The sequence below is a fragment of the Rhagoletis zephyria genome, unplaced genomic scaffold, assembly GCF_001687245.7.
Source record: "Rhagoletis zephyria isolate East Lansing unplaced genomic scaffold, Rhagoletis_zephyria_1.1 Rzeph_scaffold_39420, whole genome shotgun sequence".
NCBI classification, from domain to species: Eukaryota; Metazoa; Arthropoda; class Insecta; order Diptera; family Tephritidae; genus Rhagoletis; species Rhagoletis zephyria.
Genome location: NW_016196475.1, coordinates 2,013 through 2,310, shown reverse-complemented (window position 1 = coordinate 2,310; position 298 = coordinate 2,013).

The window sequence follows — 298 nt, the reverse complement described above, 5'->3', positions numbered from 1 at the left end:
GTAGTAGTACCAATTGGCAACTCTGTTATTTCAAAACTTGAATCAGATAGTTGAGCAGCAGTTCCAAAAATGGCAAACTTGTGTTGTTTCAAACGACGAATAGTGCCAGTAAAATTTTTGTAAAAAGGCTCTCGCGGTGGAAGTTCATCTTCAACACCAGAGAGCTTCAGCATAATCTTTTGTGCAATTTGCTCAAAATTGTAGCTGGCGACAGACGACTTCCAAAAACCAAAATTGTAGACGCCGTTGATTAACACCAATGGAAGAAGGGGAACATAAAAAGACGGCTCGGTTGAAA